The sequence below is a fragment of the Spermophilus citellus genome (genome assembly GCF_964194105.1).
Source record: "Spermophilus citellus genome assembly, chromosome: 8".
In the NCBI taxonomy this organism is placed as follows: domain Eukaryota; kingdom Metazoa; phylum Chordata; class Mammalia; order Rodentia; family Sciuridae; genus Spermophilus; species Spermophilus citellus.
The window spans coordinates 118,562,093-118,566,703 of record NC_138189.1 but is presented as its reverse complement, the minus strand read 5'-3'; the positions used below and the strand labels follow the sequence as shown (position 1 = coordinate 118,566,703).

The 4,611-nt window shown below is 39.3% G+C and overlaps 1 pseudogene across 1 annotated transcript; it reads left to right on the top strand.

Moving 5' to 3' along the window:
- The first annotated feature begins 3,674 nt into the window (after positions 1-3,674).
- LOC308654954 (cofilin-1-like) lies at positions 3,675-4,156 on the top strand (annotated as a pseudogene). The gene has a single exon. The product of its transcript is annotated as a cofilin-1-like (transcript).
- The last annotated feature ends 455 nt before the right edge of the window (positions 4,157-4,611 follow it).

The window sequence follows — 4,611 nt, the reverse complement described above, 5'->3', positions numbered from 1 at the left end:
AATCAAGAGAAAATGATGAGTAAAATTTAAGTCATCTTCTGTTTCTAATCTAAACAATAATGAGGAAAACAAACACATAGAACAGAAGCACAATTCATCAAATTGTGTCTATTCTTCATCAAGAAGAATAGAAAGAGATACAAGGACATTTTTGAAATAATCAAATGAATGTCAGATATGGGTGGAGTGTTGCTAGTCTTGGTGCTGTGATATACAACTGATTGTTCAGGACTCTGCAGGGAATTGCTCAGCACAAGAAGAATACAAATTAGATCTCACAATCGTTCAGACATGTACAAGTCTCTCTCTCTTGTGAGGGGAAATAACTGAACTGGAAAATATCTTTAAGTTTGTTATTTCATTCTATGTCCAATAAAGCAAAAAGGGGAACAATCCCTAGCACCTGGAGTAAGTAAACTGAATGAAAACAATTGATGTTGGTTAGAGAATAAATTAGAATGATGAGAGGAAAGGCTGGTAAACAATACATAAATTGAGATATGAATCACCAGAGTTTTAGGCAAATAAACAGTAATTGGAAGAAAATGCAGAACTCTAATGTGAGTTTGATGTTTGCAGATCCAGTTGTTTTCCCTGTAGTCTAAATGTAGGATGCATAAGAAAAAGACCATAAAAAATAATTGGCACTCTCCTGCATAGCTGTTCCTTTTATTTGTGTAAACTACAGGAAAAAAAAATATTAGAGAGATAACAGGAAGATAAAGGAATAGAGGGGTCACTTCCCAGGTGGGTCTGTGGCATGAACCAAGAAAAGCAGACAGACAGCTTTTCGATAAGGTGGGTGAATGATCAAGAATAGAAAGAACTTTAATGGAATTTAATACTGGACATTAAAACAAATCAGGGGCTCAGGAGATCTTGTATAAAAAAATAAGGGGAAAGATCCCCAGCCCCACAGAAGCAGCAGCAGCAGCATCTAAACTCACAGAACATTCCCTATGTGAGCACAATAAAGAAAAAAAAGGAATTAAAAGAACCTCCATTCTCAGAAAGACTGAGACATGTCAGGGTACAGAGAGCTTACAGATCAAAGACAATTCTTGAAATTACAGTGTGTTGTGCTACACCATAACCATATACAGGAGGAAAGCCACCATTCCTCTTAGTGGCATGCAAGGAGGACACAGAAAGGACTATTTTGCAGCCATGGCGTGGGGACTGGCAGTTCAAGTAGCTAATTTCTGGCAGACCTGAGTATGGACTGAAAAATGAGCTGGTCAAACCCACTCTGTGTGACAGAGAGTGTGCCTGAGTGACCAGAAGAAAATCAAGCATGGAGACAGGTTTACACAGGGGAATACTGGTTTTAGAAACTCACCTGGCTTAACCCTCCCCCTCCAGTCTGGCTCTTTGCAGGACCAGCTGGAAGAGTAGTGCCTGACTGGAAATTTAAAAGGACAGGGGTGAGAGAGATTGGATACTGAATCAGAGACCAGGAATCATAGGGCCTGCAGGTGGAGCAGTGGGCTAAGAACAGGCTCCTATACCACATGAGTGGAAACCAAAGGAAATTCCTGGGTGCAGTCTTCCAAAATAGACAAGCAAGTTTTGGGCTTTGGAGGTGGGCTGACTTAAAATCTCTAGAAAAATAGGCTCCCAGTGAAGAGACTGGAGCACCCTATTCACCTCACTTATTATCTCTCTTGCTGAGAAAAAAACTTTTTAGTTTGAATATGTCCCATTTGTTGATTCTTGATTTTAACTCTTGTGCTATAGGTGTCCTATTAAGGAATTTAGAGCCCAATCCCACGATATGGAGATTAGGGCCAAATTTTTCTTCTGTTAGATGCAGAGTTCTGTTCAATGCCTAGTTCTTTGATCCATTTTGAGTTAACTTTTGTACATGGTGAGAGAAAGGGATTCAATTTCATTTTGTTGCATATGGATTTCCAATTTTCCCAGGACCATTTGTTGAAGATGCTATCCTTTCTCCATTGCATGCTTTTAGCACAAATGTATGATATGTCAAGATCATTGTATTGTCTTGAACAACTAATAAAAAAGAAAGAGACAGACTGGAGCACAACTAAACCTACACTCCACCTCTACAAGTTCTGCTTCCAGAACTAACACTCTCAACCTAAGAACACCAACCGTCTTGAGGGTGGAACTAACATCAAACTTCAGACAACACCACCTAAATGTTGAGAAGGGAAGCGGAAAAACTTTTGAACTCTAGTGGGAAAAATTGTTCAAGCCTGCATTGATATCTCCCCCTTTCTTTTTTCTTTTCTTCTTTCAAATTTTTTATTATTTTTGAAATCAAGTATTTTTCATGCATCAGTTTAGTGAGGAATGGGATGTCTGAATAATGTATTATAGTTTTATTGTGTATTCTTTTATTTTTATTTTTAAATATTTCATATATATTCATATATATATATATATATATATATATATATATATATATATATATATAATTTTTTGTCTTCTTTCTTTTCTGTTTCCCTGGATTCTCCTTCTTTCTTTTCTCCTATTAACAGTCAATCTCTATTAACTCCTCTTTCCTTCTTCCTATAATTTTTTACTTCTATCTTCTCTCCTCCTTCCTTATAAACATTTGCAGACAATAATTGAACACATAATTTCTATTTAATTTGACAAACTATAAACATCTAAATAGGAGCTATTAGGTTTAAGGCTGTGTATTATTTGCATCAGGTATTATTTTTCTCCCCCTTAAACATGAGATACTGGAAACCTTCAGGGACACTGTGAGTCTACAAGGTAGAAGCTATACTGATTCAGATCCACAAGGCTAAATGGACAGACATAAAAACAAGATGAACAAACAAGGGAATAAAGTGCCACAAACAAACCAAGATGTTCCAATAATAGGATCCATTGAACACAGTAGAAGACATGTAAGAGAAGAAGTTTAAAATGTACATAGTTAAACTTATCTGTGACATAGAGGATGATGCAAGGAGTAAAATCAGAGATAAACTTCAGGAGGTAAAATGTCACTTCAGTAATGAGATAGATTCTGAAAAAGAAAAAAAAAATAAATGCTCAAAATGAAGGAATCAATAAACCAAACAAAAAATTCAATGGAAAGCATCACCAACAGACCAGAACCCTTGAAATACAGACCCCTAAGCAACAAAGATAAAATATATAATCTTGAAAATAAAGTCAACCATGCAGAGAATATGGTAGAAGATGATGAACAGAATTTCTAAGAATTAGGGTACAACATGAAGAAAAAACAAAGTTAAGATTTTTCAGGATAGATAAAGGCAGAGAGATACAAACCAAGGAAATGAACAATCTTTTCAATGAAATATCAGAAAAATTCCCAAACCTAAAGAGTAAATGGAAAATCAAATATAAGAAGCTTATAGTACCTCAAGTGTACAAAATTACCAGACCCACACCAAGGCACATTATAATGAAAATGCCTAGCATATAGGATAAGAATAGAATTTTAAAAGCTGAGAGAGAAAAATATTATATTATGTTTAGTGGGAAATCAATTTAGATCTCTGATGATATCTCAACCCAGACCCTCAAAGCTAAGAATTTCGAGCTCAGAAAGAAAATAGGTACCAATCAAGAATTTTAAATCCAGCTTCAGTTGGATCCTGGCAGTAGCTGCGGCAGCTCTCATCTTCACAGGCTCTTCTTGCAGTCTTCCTTTCGCTTCTAGAAACATGGCTTCTGGTGTAACTGTCTCTGATGGCATCATCAAGGTATTCAATGATATGCAGGTACCATGTCTTCAACACCAGAGATAGTGAAGAAACCTAAGTGCTCTTCTGCCTGAGTGAGGACAAGAAGAACATCATCTTGGAGGAGGGCAAGGAGATCCTTGTAGGTGATGTGGGCCAGACTGTGGATGATCCCTAGGCCACCTTTGTCAAGATGCTGCCAGACAAGGACTGCTGCTATGCCCTCTATGACGTGACCTACAAGACCAAGGAGAGCAAGAAGGAGGACCTGGTGTTTATTTTCTGGGCCCCTGAATCCGCACCCCTTAAGAGCAAAATGATCTATGCCAGTTCCAAGGACACCATCAAAAAGAATCAAGCACGAATTACAAGCAAACTGCTATGAGGAGGTCAAGCATCACTGCACCCTGGCTGAAAAAATGGGGGGCACTTCTGTCATCTCTCTGGAGGGCAAGCCTTTGTGAGCCCCCTCCAGCCCCCTAACTGGAGCATCTGGCAGCCCCAGACCTGCCCTAGGGGGTTGCAGGCTGCCCCCTTCCTGCCAGATCAGAGGGGCTGGAGGGATCCCCATAGGGGGAAGGCATTCCCTTCACCCCAGTTGCCAAACAGCCCCTCCACCCCCTAGACCCCCTCCTCCCTCCATCCCTGATAGTTCTGGCCTTCCCAAACTGCTTTTGATCTTCTGTTTCCTCTTGGGTTGAAACAGACCAAGTCTTCCCCCAGGCACCCAGTTTGGGGGGAGGCCTGTATTTTTTTTAATGAAACACCTATTTCCCACCCATCCCCCCCCCCATCCCAGGCTTTCAACTTCTAACTGCAGTGGTGACTCTATGCTTGTCTGTTTAGTTCTGTGTATAAATGGAATATTGTGGAGATGATCCATCCCTGTGCCAGCTGGTTCCCCTCCCTTTTCTCTTGG